Genomic DNA, 15,682 nt, shown 5'->3' on the forward strand with positions numbered 1-15,682 from the left:
GAAAGGAGACATAGGCGCTCAAGTGATCTAATGCACTGCTCCTACAGTTTTTTTCTCTATCATAGTCTTCATTACAAATTTGGAAGGTTGCAATTAGTATTAGAAATAGCAGACATCACTTTTAATTATTTTGTGTGAATTTGTTCAACAGTACAGATGAAAATCATCAACTCTTGTTTCCCTCCAAGAAACTTGATGTACTGAAATCTATTAGTACTTCACAAAATAGTGATATTGCAGGAAGATTTACAATTATACCGATTCAACAAATTTAGCAACTTTTGATTTTGAAATGAGAGTTCATTCTTCCATGTCTGCATCTTTTTTAATTTAACATGTAACCTTATATTACTTGATGGCAAATTTCAAATATCATGCTTCTCATTTGTACAAAAGTTGGAATTATATAACAAAAGTTGGCAAACATTTCCTATTTTCCAACACAGATTATAACAGACAAGATTTTGTCTTCATAGTTGTCAATAACATAAAGGCATATGATTTACAAAATAATATGCAAGGCGTTGGTGAATGGAGTGTAATAGGTTTTCAGTGTAATGTACAGTGTGCATGCATATTTAGTATAAATAAAAAGAAAATTTAGATCAAAATTAGAGTAGGTGACCTTTTTGCTCATACTTAATCAAAATCACTTGATGGTACTAAATCATAGAATCACAATGTTTGTGCTTAAATGGTGCATACACTCCATTTGCCTGCTAGACAATTTTATTTATCTTTCAAATATTTTCATTATACTATCAAGAGCATCCACTGCCACAAAAAGGGAGGGATGATTTAGATATCAACTTTCTCAGTCAAATTTGAAAGAAAGAGAAACATCACATTTCATAATTTAAATATGCTTAAGATTATCTCAAGTTATAGTGGAAATACATTAAAGATCAAACTAGCAACTGTAGATCAATATAGATATCCAAATACTGCAAGACACCTTCTAAAATAGAGCAATGTTCCCTTTATTCTCGTGAAAGACCATTTCGTAGCAAGCTATACATTGAACTGATTCAAAAACTTTGTTTTGCAAGTGTTACTGAAGAATACCAAATTCTGTAAACATAATCTTGTTTCAATCCATGTTCTTTAATGTTATATGACGTCCCAACTACTAACCTAAAATTCTCAAACATGCTTATCAATTACTCAATATGCATTGTTTCTGCCTGAGCAATTACTTTTGATGTGAAATCCCAAGATTCTAAATTTCAATTTCTTCAGTCTTTGTGAAGATTCAAATGAATCAGATTCAATAATTTTCAAAGAGTGAAAAGTTTGATTTTTGAAATTCTAACAGGACTAAGTCTAGTAGTGCCATATTACAAACCTGCACTGTTTAAGAAGGGAAAATGTTCTATTTGGGAGATAAGCAATGTGTTTGTACTCAATTATCAGGACCTAAAATATTTTTGCTCAGCAAGTGCAACTAGATCCATAATTTTAACAGGAGGGGCTGAGATATGGTGTCAAGCATGGTTTTGCAAAACCAAGCTGTCAAAGAGTCATACAAGCATGATTGGTTAAGTAGTGTACTTGGCTGGTGTAGGTTTGTGTCAGAGAAATGAGAAATATTTTTTATTAAAAGATATCTAGATAAACACACTAATGTCAAGTTGTCCATTTTCATATTTAATTTGTACCCAAGTTCAGTCCCTTGCACTCTCCTGATCCAGAGAATAAGCAACTTAATGAATACATTCATGATCTAGAATTTACAGTAAGTTTCAGGTTTTATTCAAATTTTAATGCATGCAATGGTGTGTACGTTATGATGTGCCTCTCTGAGGTGCTGTACTATTACGGCTAAATACAAATTTTAATAAAATTAGGTCATTCCAAAGGCATTGGTAGGACTTTATAAAATGTTAACAATGCTTCAAATAAATATGCCAATGAAAATGCAGAACTAGGGCTACTGGAATTTATCTTTATTGGATGGAGCAAGATCATGGCTGAATTTAAGCATATCGAAAAAGTAGCAAGGCTAATGTTTTTGAGATTCATGGACAGATGATAGGCGAGAAAGCCAAGATTGGGTTAATATAATAGACCTAGGTCTGACATAATTAAGATTGAAATATAAAACAGGTTACATTGCTATAGATAAATCTAGCAGTTAATTATTAATACATTGGCTCATGTTCATTAATAAAATCATATTCAAAACAAAACTCCCAGTTTAAGTCAGCTGTTCTCACCTGTAACATTTGCCATTTTTGAGCCAATGAGTACTCAGACCCAGGAATAAACCTGTGTCCAACTTATGTTGATGCCTGATGGAAAGATGCAAAACTGTTGCAAACAGTGCCACATTTTTAAAAAAGCACATGTTGATTATAAAGCTAAACTTTTCCTGTTTTCTAACAACACAAGCTTTAGAAGTCACATGAAACCTAATGCCAAATCACAATCTATGCAGTTGAAATAAAACTAAATCAATTGGGTGTTAACAAATTTGTGCATTTTTTAAACAAGATCTGAAAACTATTCCCTTCCATTAGCATTCTGTATACAAACAAAAACACAAGTAAACTTGGAAACAATCAGTGGTGGATCTCTAATGCAAAAGATTCTCCACAACCAAACGTGGGCACTTAAACCCAAACCATATGAAGTTTAGAGAAAGATCATCAAATGGAAACTAAATTAAATTATTCCCAATAAATTTATGTGACATTAAGCTATCATTATAGGAAACCAGAAGTTAACCCCAAAACATATTATTGACAACTTAATGTCACTGACAATACAGCCAAACAAGATTTAAGTCTCTCCAGACAAGTAAAAACCCAAAGCGCTACTCAATAAAACACCTTAAACATTGACTGTTTGAAAAAAATACTTCTGTTTACCAGTTTTAATTTGCTGTTTGCAGATATGCAAGATAGGGACATACGACAGATGAACACACTGTCATAATTCTCAACATGCCACTTTGGGATCTTGCATGTGAACATAGCAGATCAAAAATTTGCCACCTACAAGTACCAAATAATGTATATATTGCGATTTCAATGACTTATCCTTGCCACCTAATACAGTCCAGTATTTAAAAAGCATTTATATCGGGCATCAGTGCTTTATACAAGTCCTTTCATATGGATGGAACTATGGCTAAAAAGGACTCAAAATAAATTGCAAGTAACGTACACTGGGTGTCAACATGCGTTCTTTAAACTATGCCTCACAAAGTATACATAAGCCAACGTCCGCTAAACAGGCACAAAACAAATTTCTTGGAAGTCCTCAAAATAAATAAGAAAACCTGCTAAATGTTTGAAATATAATGTGTTGTGGATTTATAATTCATGCTCGATTACCATGCCCTATGTAGCGTACACTGTGACACTTACAGTAGGCCAGAGTCCATCTTTTGGCTCTCATTCTGATAACTAGCACGGTGATAGGATCCCAAAGGAGAAATAACTCAGTGTCAGGTAGTCCGTCGCTGGGTAAGTCAGGGAGATGGGAGAGAGGAACAAACTGCGAGGAATGAAGGAGACAAGAGTGACGCGACCCTCTCTCGGTTGGCTTTCCATCATTCTCTCTCACTCCCTCCTTCTTGTGTGTTTCGTTCGGCCCCTTTCTAGTTGCAGAGAAGCGGCTTGGGTTTACACTGCAGGCTGATGTGTCGAGGGAGGAGGAGTGAAAAAAAAATAAACCTCCGCCAAAAGTCAGACATCAGCCTCGGTCAGTGTGAGTTATAATTATGTATTTCTTTAATGGTACCTTTTTTCCTTCTCTCCCGCCTCTCGCCGTTCCCCCACCCCCTCCCTCTCCCTCTTTATATTTCACAAAATGGCGCGCACTACAAACCTGCGCAACAGCAAACACCTCCTCGGCGCCGCCTTTTTTCAAACCCGACTTCCACCTCCCTGCGCTCCTTCGCCAGACCGACTTCTCCGGCCGCTCCGACCCACCGACCCTCTGACAATCCAACTTTCTCTTCGCGCTTCTCCCAATCTGGCCGTTGGAGCCTCTCCCTAGAGGCAGCGGGAGTTAGACGGGATGGAGAAGACGGGGATTTTAAAAAAACACCGTGAAAACAAAACAAAAAAAAACACACACACAAAAAAAAATCCGAGGCGGGAAAGACCTGAGAGAAGGCGAAAAAAAATCTCTCTTCTCTCCGCTAATAACAAAATGGCGGCTGACGGAGCGTGTTGCTATAGAAACTGTCAATCAACTTGGATGCCCCGGATGAGGCACTGACGTTTCCAAGGGGAAAGGCGGGGCCTAGATTTCTGAGGATGTTGTCAGTCGGCGCTCAATGCCCCGGATGACGCACTGATTAATAGGGTGGGACGTGTTGCTACGGAAACTGTCAATTAAATGTGGCTTTTTTTTCAAACACTTAACTCTTGTTGCAAGGGAGTGGTCCCTCATGGAACTTGCTGGGCTCTTTTTCATGGTCGGTTTCTGCAAAGCTTGCGCAACTGTGTCTTATGATGCCCTTGAAGCCGCAATAATAATTGATAAGCCATTTAAAATCTTTGCAAAAGTTTTATGTAAAAAGATACCCCCATCCCCAAAACAGAACGAGTCCAAGTCTTGCACAGTAACCGACCTGTGACCTGAAATCTACGAATGTGCACACAAAGTTTTGCTATTTTTAAAAGATACTGATCCTCCGCTTTGTTCATCTATTTCAAGGAGAACGTAAAATATATATTTAGGATGATTACTGAATGAGTTTCATTCTTCTTGGATGTGCAGCGTTGTTTAAATAGCCCCTAGGTAATTCTTAATGATTTAAGTTAAACACTGACAGCCACTTTTGTCATCTGAGGGGCAATACTTTATCTTCCCAACCCCCCCCCCCCGAAGCCGCAGTGAGTCCTTCATGTCGTGAGCTTGATCATAAAAGAGTCTTCCTTCCTCCCTACGCTTTTATTATCGGTTATGGCAGCGAAACTGTAGCTTAACAATAGATTTACATATAAAGGACAAACGAACGGATATTCTCCCCATTCGCACCAGCTGCTGTGACATTGCTAGTTCAGTGACATTCAGTGCGATATGTGTCGGGCGCAAACTGCGTGGAGGACGGGCAGGAGCCGTGAGTAAGCAGATGAAGCTTCAAGAAGCTCAGTCCGCTTGCATTTTAAACAGCTAAACTCTCCCAGTGTCATTTGTTCGTGCAAGCGTTGTGATCTCACGCACGATCCTGACAGAAGCATATCGCTAATTTAATTTTATCAAAGAAAAGTAAATGATCAACAAAGTCGACCATTCAACGCTATTTAAATTGACAAACGTGGTGCTGAATGACGCATACCTGTATAGTTCCATATCAACTTTAACCTGGCTCAGCCAAGAATACTTGCAATTATTTTCAATACTAGGGAATAGAAACGGGCTGGGCCCGACTATTTTCTAAGACATTGATGGCATTTGCGAGGAAAGGAAATTCAAGATGAATGCTATGTTGCAAAAACTCGTCACGTTGCAAACAGGTATCTTCAGCTGTTGTTTAGTTTTATGTGTGTTCAGACTTAACCAAGTGAGCTGGTTCTCCCTCTATCACCTACGGCAGGGAAACGTGTCACGTCAGTGTTCTTTTACTTCGGGGAAGAAAATCTCAGGGACACTCCTGTCACTTAGCCCCACGGATCACGCCGGGCGGGGTAATGCAGAGGCATGTTGTCATTTGCTGACCTTGCAATGTGCAGCGCGCATGCCCTACGCTTGCGGCACAATGCCCCGGAGCAGCCAAGCCCGCGTTTTGTCCCGGGTTGAATTGAAACAAGCCACTGGTTTGTGATCTGAATACATCGTGAAACGTATGCAGCGAGAGAAACCGCGTTGTCTGCAATGCCCACACCATTCCTTTTCGATCACTAACTATACCAGTCGCAGAGGAACATCCAACAACCGGAATAAAAAAAAAAGATGCCTCTTTCTTTCATTTAGCTTAGCCCAATCCTCAATATCCTATCAGACATATACGTATGGATGGGTAACTCGCAGACTCAGTTCGGATTGATTAGTGTTAAGTTCTGCGCAAAGTGTCGCTTAAAAACGCCGACACGACTTGCTGACCAGCCTCATCTGGTCCGACCCCAGTCTTCGGGATGCGGCCGCGTTTCTCCAAATTCCGCCGAAAGGATAGGGCGCTTAATTCTTAGCTGGTGACAATAAACGGCGTGTGTTTTAGAGCTGTTAATTCGGACATCCAGTCCATCAGGTGAGTGTAATGTTGAGAAATGCAGTATAGGGAGATCCTAGAACCCTGACAAATGTTTGACCCATAGCCAACATCATTTAAATACTGTTCGTCCGGAACCTCGCTGCTGTCTGTAAATATACATACATGGAGAATAAATTGCGTTGGAGTGTCGTGAAAGAAACTATATACATACAAGTAACACACACACATAATGGCAGAGGAACTCAGCAGGTCAGGCAGCGCCTACGGAGAGGAATATAAATCCTGATGAAACATCGGCTCTTTATTCTTCTCCAGAGGTTCTGATTGAGCTCTACCAGTTTGCGTGAGGTTCTCTGGATTTTCAGCGTCTGCAAAATCTCTGGTGTTAGATAAATAGCAATCGTGGATAGTAGAAGCTTTTTCAAGTACACAAAAATAAAAGAGATAGGAGAGTGGATATGGGAATGCTAAAAAAAAATGAGGCCGGAGAAATAATAACGCGGGACAAGGGGATGGCAAATGAACTGAATGAGTACTTTGCATCAGATTTCACTGCAGAAGACACTAGCAGTGTGCCAGATGTTGAAAGGTGTGAGGGAAGAGAAGTGAGTGTAGTTACTATTACAAAAGAGAAGATGCTCAAAAAGCTGAAGGAACTAAGGGTACGTAAGTCACGCAGACCAGGTGAACTGCACCATAAGGTTCTGAAAGAGGTAGCGTTAGAGATTGTGGAGGCATTAGAGATGATCTTTCAAAAATTATCGGACTCTGGCAGGGTGCCAGAGGACTGGATAATTGCAAATGTCACTCCACTCTTTAGGAAAGGAGGAAGGCAGCAGAATGGAAAATATAGACCAGTTAGCCTGACCTCAGTGGTTGGGAAGATGTTGGAGTCAATTGTTAAGAATGAGGTTCTGGAGTACTTGGTGACACAGGACAAGTTAGGACAAAGTCAGCATGGTTTCCTTCAGGGAAAATCCTGCCTGACAAACCTGATGGAATTCTTTGAGGAGATTACAAGTAGGATAGATAAAGGGGATGCAGTGGATGCTGTATATTTAGACTTTCAGAAGGCCTTTGCCACACATGAGGCTGTTTACCAAGTTAAGAGCCCATGATATTACAAGAAAGTTATTGGCATGGTCAGAGCATTGGCTGATTTGTAGGAGGCAGCGTGTGGGAATAAAATGATTCTTTTCTGGTTGGCTGCTGATGACTAGTGGTGTTTCGCAGGGGTCATTTTTGGGACTGCTTCTTTTTATGCTGTATGTAGATGATTTAGATGATGGAATAGATGGCTTTGGTACCAAGTTTGCAGATGATTGGTGGATGGGCAGGTAGTGTTGAGGAAACAGGTAGGCTGCAGAAGAATTTAGACAGATTAGGAGAATGGGCAAGAGAGTGGCAAATGAAATATAATGTTGGAAAATGCATGGTCATGCACTTTGGTAGTAGAAATAAATGTGCAGACTATTTTCTAAACAAAGAGAAAATCTAAAAACTGAGATGCAAAGGGACTTGGGAGTCCTTGTCTACAGCATCCTAAAGGTTAACTTGCAGTCAGTGGTGAGGAAGGCAAATACAATCTTAGCATTTATTTCAAGAGATCTAGAATACAACAGCATGGGTGTGGTGCTGAGGCTTTATAAGGCACTGGTGAGGCCTCACCTTGAGTACTGTGAACAGTTTTGGGCTCTTCATCTAAGAAAAGATGTGCTGGCATTGGAGAGGGTCCAGAAGAGATTCACAAGGATGATTCCAGGAATGAAAGCTTTATCATACGAGGAACGTTTCATGGCTCTGGGCCTACTCTCGCTGGAGCTTAGAAGGATGAGGGGCGATTTCATTGAAACCTTTCAAATGTTGAAAGGCATGGACAGAGTAGATGTGGAAAGGATGTTTCCCATGGTGGGGAGTCTAGGACAAGAGGGCACTGTGTCAGGATAGACAGGCATCCATTCAAAACAGAGATACAGAGAAATTTCTTTAGACAGAGGGTGGTGAATTTGTGGAATTTATTACCTCAGGCAGCTGTGGAGGCCAGGTTGTTGGGTGTATTTAAGGCAGAGATTGATAGATTCTTGATTGGACATTGCATCTAAAGTTAAGGGGAGTGGGGCTGAGGAGGGAAAATAAAGATCATCCTATTTGTGACAGGTGTAATATTGAGGTGGCTATTTTAACTCGTATGTTTTGGTTTTGTATAAAGCTAGATAAATTTTGGAGCTATCAAAAGTCTTGGACCTGAACCTACAACTTAATTTACTTACGGCAATCTTTGGGATTACCCCATCGGAAGCAGGAAATATTCCTGTTTCCGCTCAATGTATGATAACCTTTTCAACTTTATTGGCTAGGAGAGCCATTTTATTGAAGTGGAAGGATTCTAATCCGTCTACTGTCTTTTATTGGCTCTCCTCCATTATGTCCTGTTTAAATTTAGAGAAAATAAGAAGTTGGACATTTGATACATCCTTTAAATTTGAGCAAATCTGGCGACCTTTTATTCAGTATTTTCATTTGGGTTGATTTATTACTCTTCCAATTATTTCTTTTCGAAGTTTTAGATTTGGTCAGAAAGCCGTATCCTCAGAATGGACTGCCCAGTCCCCTTTTTCCCCCCTTTTTCTTATAGCGTAGTGGGTTTTTTACTTCTCATTTTAAAAATTTAAAGTTTTTTTCTCTCTCTATGAATTGATAAGAGGAGGATTAGTTATCTTTCTTTTTTATTATATATTACATATTTGCTTAATACTATGTATGATTTTGATAATGTCTATTTCACTTTCTGTTTGTATTGTTATTGATATATATATTTGAGATAATTCTCCTCTTGTTTGTATATATGCTTTTTCTAAATCAATAAAAAGATTAATAAAGAAAGAAAGAACACCCATGATTGAACAGCGGAGCAGACTCCACGGCCCAAATGGCCTAATCCTGCTCCTATATCTTATGGTCTACAGTCTAAATACAAGTATTTCTTTTTCAATGTGCACCTGGTTTATAAATCCATAGCATTATCACACCCCCTCACCACCTTTTTCCTGCCTTCGCATCGTCCTCTGCCCCAGTAAATTCAATGCACAGAATGTGTGGATCCCAGATCCAAGAGTTACCACCAAAACATTCCTGGCCCAGGTAGTATCCAGTGAGAATCCTCTGGCCATGTGTTTCAACGTACAAAATGCCAGATGAATTCAAAGGGTCCACCAGCATCTATCACAGGGGTTCCCAATCTGGAGTCCACAGACCCCTCTGTTAATCGTGTAAAAAAGGATGGGAACCCCTCCCTGAGTCTATCAGATGAAAGACCTCAATCCAAAATGATGGTTGCCTATTTCCCTCCATTCCATCCATATTCCTGCTTGAACCACCAATTTTCTCTAAATATCGCTCCAGATTTTAACATCCGCCATCTCTAGTGTCTCCGTTGGCCTTGTTTTTGTGCATATATTTGCATGCCTGAGAAAGTGACCACAATCTGTCACGGCATTGTGGTCTTACTAAAGCAAATCACATGCTACATTCCATGCTTAGCAAAAATGCCCATGTTCAGGCATTCCAGAGGTTCAGAAAGGCACTCGCCATGAAAGACTAAGATAACCTTGCTTTTGCATTAATTTTTGCAAATGCTCTTCACTTTTTCACTCAAGTAGCATTCATGGACCAGCTAGGAGCAATGCTGAAAGAACTGATGGGTCTCTGAACTCACCTTGAACTTTATTACCACGTGTTGCTTTGTGCTGTACAGATCTAGTAGTGTTCGTATTTCTGTGTCGGCACGCCGATGTTTTCCTCTTTCTTGGAGAGGGTCCAGAGGAGGATGACAAGAATGTTCCCCGAAATGAAAGGGTTAACGTCCTTAAAAAGGGTCTCAGCCCCAAACATCGACTGTTTATTCATTTCCTTAGATGCTGCCTGACCTGCTGCGTTCCTCCAGCATATTGTGTGCGTTGGTTTGGGTTAATATATGATGGCCCTGGGCCTATACTCGCAGGAGTTTAGAAGAATAAGGTTAATTTTGAGCACATACGGTTGTGTAATCACTAAATAAAAGATGAGACGCAATGCTTTGATTTCAATGATTTCAGTGGAGAATTAAATGACAGAAGACCGAAGCTTGCCCTCAGTCTCAATGAAATGTTCCTAAAATGGTCACCCAGTTCACTCCAGCCTATGGTCAGGCCACACTTAGATCCCCTCCAGTTTGCCTACCAGCCCCGACTAGGAGTTGAGGATGTCATTGTCTACCTGCTGAACCCTGTCTACGCCCACCTGGACAAGTCAGCGAGCACTGTGAGGGTCATGTTTTTTGACTTCTCCAGTGTGTTCAACACCATCCACCCTGCCCTGCTGGGGGAGAAGCTGGCAGCGATGTAGGTGGATGCTTCCCTGGTATCATGGATTCTTGATTACCTGACTGGCAGACCACAGTACGTGTGCTTGCAACACTGTGTGTCCGACAGAGTGATCAGCAGCACTGGGGCTCCACAGGGGACTACCTTGTCTCCCTTTCTCTTCACCATTTACACCTCGGACTTCAACTACTGCACAGAGTCTTGTCATCTTAGGAAGATTTCCGATGACTCTGCCATAGTTGGGTGCATCAGCAAGGGAGATGAGGCTGAGTACAGGGCTACGGTAGGAAACTTTATCACATGGTGTGAGCAGAATTATCTGTAGCTTAATGTGAAAAAGACTAAGGAGCTGGTGGTAGACCTGAGGAGGGCTAAGGTACCGGTGACCCCTGTTTCCATCCAAGGGGTCAGTGTGGACATGGTGGAGGATTACAAGTACCTGGGGATACGAATTGACAATAAACTGGACTGGTCAAAGAACACTGAGGCTGTCTACAAGAAGGGTCAGAGCCATCCCTATTTCCTGAGGAGACTGAGGTCCTTTAACATCTGCCGGATGATGCTGAGGATGTTCTATGAGTCTGTGGTGGCCAGTGCGATCATGTTTGCTGTTGCGTGCTGGGGCAGCAGGCTGAGGGTAGCAGACACCAACAGGATCAACAAACTCATTCGTAAGGCCAGTGATGTTGTGGGGATGGAACTGGACTCTCTGACGGTAGTGTCTGAAAAGAGGATGCTGTCCAAGTTGCATGCCATCTTGGACAATGTCTCCCATCCACTACATAGTGGACTGGTTGGGCACAGGAGTACATTCAGCCAGAGACTCATTCCACCGAGATGCAGCACAGAGCATCATAGGAAGTCATTCCTGCCTGTGGCCATCAAACTTTACAACTCCTCCCTTGGAGAGTCAGACACCCTGAGCCAATAGGCTGGTCCTGGACTTATTTCATAATTTACTGGCATAACTTACATATTACTATTTAACTATTTATGGTTTTATTACTTTTTAATTATTTATGGTGCAACTGTAACAAAAACCAATTTCCCTCAGGATCAATAAAGTATGACTATGACTATGAGAAGGATCGTACAAAGGGAAGGATAAGTTGAACGTGATTGAGAAATGAAGAATTAGTAAAGGATGATCTGATGAATATGGCTGCTTCGGAAGAAGACGGTGAGAATGCAGTGTGAGGGCAGGTGTGAGTAATAGAACGAGCTGTCAACCATAGTGGACAGGAAATCATAAGAAAATAAACACAAGACATTCTACAGATGCTGGAAATCTTGAGCAACACAGACAAAATGCTAGGGGAATTCAGCAGCTGACAGGTGATAGGGGAGACCAGGTGAGGGGGAAGTCCAAGGCACAGAAACTGAAGGTGGCATCATTAACGAAGATTGAACCAGACGGATAGTGAAATGGAGTCCTTTAGAAAGGAACATAAAATTTAATCAATGCACCTCTGTGAGTTAGTGGATTTTTAGTGAATATTGGTTGAGAACTTCCCAGCAAATGACTGACTGTGACTGAATCAAACAATGTTAACAATAAACAGGCAGAGCTGGGACCCAGGTAGGCTCCCAGAGCAACACTTTTTATACAAGATTTGTTCTCATAATGTTGCTTGTACTCACTATTGTTATGTCATTTGAAGAAATTGACAACATACACACTTACCAAATCCAAATCAATATTGAGGAAAATAGTGATCTGTTGTCTGCATTCTCCCCATGACCATGCGGGGTTTCTCTGCTTCCCTCCAACATTCCAAGGTTTAGGGTTAGTAAGTTGTGGGCATGCTAATTGTAGGCTGCAAGCTGTGGTCATGCTTAGTAAGTTGAAAGGCATTCTGTGTTAGCGCTGGAATCATAGCAACACTTGCAAGCTGCCCCCTGCACCCTGACACAAGCGGGGTGACTTTCTTTGTGACAAATAAAGTCAGTCCTGATCTTAACCTCAGACTGAGGTATTCCCTCCCAGGTCTGCTCTTCACAGAATGAAAAATATGTTAACCTAGCAAGAGTTTTGGTAAAAATTATGCAGAAACCTTCACTCTTCAAGCTGACTCACAGTACCCTTAACCAGGTCAATTAATAACTGGAATTGAAAAAAACATTTTAATTTTTCAAAATGTGCTTGAAGCATTAAGAGTTGTTAATAATCAAAAACATATAAAAACAGATACTAGTCACTTTTCAACAATGAATTGTCATAAAGCCATCATGTTATTCCATGGGTAGCACTTAGAATTAAAAGTGATTTAGTTCAATCAATGAAGATAGCAAAGCCATGAAACACGTTGGCTTAGGGTAGACTGAAAAACTACATTAAAAGTTACAATAACGTACTAGCAATGGGGCTAATTTGAAAGAATTAAGACATGGTATTTTGCTTTACTCCATCTACAAGTTTGCAGATGACACCACTGCAGTGGACCATGACTTAAACAACGATGAGTCAGATCATAGGAAAGAGATCGACATGGTGCCATGACAATAACCTGCCTGCCAATGTCAACAAAAGAGCTGGTCATTGTCTTCAGAAGGGGGTGGAGGGAGTTCACATACTCTTGTTTATTTCAACAGTGTAGAGGTTGAGAGGATTGAGAACTCCAAGTTCCTAGGAGTGAACAATACCATTAGCCTGTCCACATTCATGTCAAGGCCAAGGAAGCTCACCAACACTCTACTTCCCCAGGAAGATAAAGAAATTCAACATAAGACCATAAGACGTAGAAGTAGAATTAGGCCTTCCAGCTCATCAGTACTGGTCTGCAATTCCATCATGGCTGATTTATTATTCCTCTCAATCCCATTCTCCTGCATTATCCACATAACCTTTGATGTCTTTACAAACCAGGAACCTATCAACTTCTGCTTTAAATATACTCAATGACTTGGCTTCCACAGCCACCTGTGGCAATGAATTCCACAAATTCACTACCCTCTGGCTAAATAAATTCCTCCTCACCTCGGTTCTAAGTGGACATCCCTATATTCTAAGGCTGTACTCTCTGGTCCTGGATTAATTGACTTTTGGAACATCCACTCCACATCCAGTCTATCTAGGCCTTTTAAGACTCAATAAAGTTTAATGAAATCATATCACCACCACATCCACCCCCTTCCCCTGATTCTTCTAAATTCCAGTGAGTACAGGTCCAGGGCCATCAAACGCTCCCCATATGTTAGCCCTTTCGTTCCTGGAATAATCCTTGTGAACCTTCTCTGGACCCTTTCCAGTGCCTGGCCAATATTTTCCTGGCCAAGGTACCCAAAACATTTCACAATACTCCAAGTGCGGTCTTACCGGTGCCTTATAAAGACACGACATGACATCCTTGCTCTTATATTCTAGTCCTCTCAAAAAGAATGCTAACTTTGCATTTGCCTTCCTCACCACCAACAGAACCTGTAAGTTAACCTTTAGGGAATCCTACACAATACCTCCCAGGTCCCTTTGCACCTCTGATTTTTGAATAATCTCCCTATTTAGAAAACAGTCTCAGCCTTTATTCCTTCTACCAAAGTGCACGATCATAAAATTACCCACATTATTCCATCTGCCACTTAGCTCATTTTCCCAATCTGTCTAAGTCCTTCTGAAGGCTCCCTGTTTGCTCATTACCACATGCCCCTCCATCTATTTTCATACTATCCACCAACTCGGCCACAAAGCCATCAATTCCATCACCCAAATCATTGACATATAACGTAAAAAGAAGTGGTCCCAACACCAGCCCCTCTGGAACACCACCTTTCACTGGCAGCCTTCTTCTATCCATGCTAGTATCTTTCCTGTAATACCATGGACTCATCTGGTTAAGCAGCCTCATATGTGGCACCTTATCAAAGTCCTTATGAAAACACAAGTAAACAAGATCCACTGAATCCTTTGTCTATCCTGCCTGTTATTTCCTCAAAGAATTCCAACAGATTTGTCAGGCAAGGTTTCCCCTTAAGGAACCCGCGCTGACTTTGGCCTTTTTTTTTATCAGTCTCCAAGTACCCTGAAATCTTATCCTTAATAATGGACTCCAATGTCTTCCCACTGAACAACACACACAAAATGCTGGAGGAACTCAGCAGGACAGGCAGCATCTATGGAAAAAAGTATAGTCAACGTTTTGGGCCGAAACCCTTGTGCAGGACTGGAGAAAAAAAGCTGAGGAGTAGATTTGAAAGGTAGGGGAAGAGGAGAGAGAAACACCGGGCAATAGGTGAAACTTGGAGGGGGAGGGATAAAGCAAAGAGCTAGGAAGTTGATTGGTGAAAGAGACAGAAGGCCATGGAAGAAAGAAGAAAGGGGTGAGAGGGAGGCGATGGGTGGGCAAGAAGATAATATGAGAGAGGGACAAGGGGGATGGGAAATAATGAAGGGGGGGGTGGAGACATTAGTGGAAGTTTGAGAAATCATTGTTCATGCCATCAGGTTGGAGGCTACCCAAAAGGAATACTGTATAAGGTGTTGTTCCTCCAACCTAAGTGTGGCCTTATCCCAACAGTGGAGGAGGCTGTGGATGGACATATCGGAATGGGAATGGGAAGTGGAATTAAAATGAGTGGCCACTGGGAGATCCCACTTGTTCTGGCGAACAGAGCATAGATGCTCGGTGAAGCGGTCTCTCAATCTACATCGGGCCTCACTGATATACAGGAGGTCACACTGGGAGCTCTGAGCACAGTATATAACCCCGACAGGCTCACAGGTGAAGTGTCGCCTCATCTGAAAGGACTGTTTGGGACCCTGAATGGTAGTAAGGGAGGAGGTGTAGGGGCAGGTGAAGCTCTTGTTCTGCTTGAAAGGATAAACTGTCTCCAGAGATAGAGACGGTGAGATCGAGAAGGGGAAGGGAGGTGTCGGAAATGGACCAGGTGAACTTGAGGGCCGGGTGGAAGTTGGAGGCAAAGTGGATGAAATCGACGAGCTCAGCATGGGTGCAGGAAGCAGCACCAATGCAGTCATTGATGCAGCATTGGAAAAGTGCAGGCCTGTCACCAGTGTTGGCTTGGAATATAGACTGTTCCATGTAGAGAACAAACAGCCAGGCATAGATGGGACCTATGTCAGTGGCCTTTTGTTTGAAGAAAGCGGGAGCATCCAAAGGAGAAATTATTAGGAGTGAGGACAAGTTCCGCTAGGCGG

At 41.5% G+C, this 15,682-nt stretch overlaps 1 protein-coding gene across 6 annotated transcripts in view; it reads right to left on the bottom strand.

Moving 5' to 3' along the window:
• LOC140198849 (dual specificity tyrosine-phosphorylation-regulated kinase 1A) overlaps window positions 1-4,172 on the bottom strand; it is a 157,510-nt gene extending 153,338 nt beyond the window's left edge. For 4 of the 6 annotated variants that reach the window (XM_072260003.1, XM_072260005.1, XM_072260001.1 and 1 more), the window contains exon 1: window positions 3,835-4,172. The gene's annotated coding sequence lies outside the window, so the exon portion shown is untranslated. Of the gene's footprint in view, window positions 1-3,371; window positions 3,735-3,834 lie in introns of those variants that run through there. The other 2 variants (XM_072260004.1, XM_072260002.1) reach the window with 1 other exon arrangement.
• Window positions 4,173-15,682: the final 11,510 nt, after the last annotated feature.

Source organism: Mobula birostris, chromosome 6 (assembly GCF_030028105.1).
Source record: "Mobula birostris isolate sMobBir1 chromosome 6, sMobBir1.hap1, whole genome shotgun sequence".
Lineage (NCBI taxonomy): Eukaryota > Metazoa > Chordata > Chondrichthyes > Myliobatiformes > Myliobatidae > Mobula > Mobula birostris.